Source organism: Tupaia chinensis, unplaced genomic scaffold (genome assembly GCF_000334495.1).
Source record: "Tupaia chinensis unplaced genomic scaffold, TupChi_1.0 Scaffold000201_1, whole genome shotgun sequence".
Lineage (NCBI taxonomy): Eukaryota > Metazoa > Chordata > Mammalia > Scandentia > Tupaiidae > Tupaia > Tupaia belangeri.
Genome location: NW_006159676.1, coordinates 988,361 through 988,830, shown reverse-complemented (window position 1 = coordinate 988,830; position 470 = coordinate 988,361). Strand labels below are relative to the sequence as shown.

At 56.6% G+C, this 470-nt stretch overlaps 1 protein-coding gene across 1 annotated transcript in view; it reads right to left on the bottom strand.

Moving 5' to 3' along the window:
* MEF2B (myocyte enhancer factor 2B) overlaps window positions 1-470 on the bottom strand; it is a 35,437-nt gene that overhangs the window by 7,571 nt on the left and 27,396 nt on the right. The window lies entirely within an intron of this gene.

Here is a 470-nt window from a genome sequence, read left to right as displayed (position 1 = left end):
CTCGAACTGCGGACGACTACATGGGAGTCCAGCGACATAGCCATTACGCTAACGGCTGGTCCCGATAAATGAATAATTCTTTAAAATAAAAAACAAACAAACAATGCAATCTGACAACCATGGGACCATGGGTGAGCCTGACCCCCCGGGGCCTGACCCCCCGGGGCCTCAGTTTCCCCGACTGCGCAGTGAGAACCAGTGGTATGGGCTGCCCAGGGCTGTCAGGAGCTGAAGTGAGTGACCCCTCCATGAGGAATTCGGATCGGGCCCCCCATGACAGGTCCAGGGTACTTGAGGCTCTTGTGACTATTCCAACAGCGTAAAAACCAGGCCAGCAGGTGGTGTTGTGGCTATGTCACTGGACTCCCATGGGGTCACTACGGTTCGAGTCCCGGACCCGGTGGCTTAAACTCACGCCGGGCGTGTGTGCGTGTGTGCCCAAGATCCCGAGAGGAGAATGGAGGAGAAGG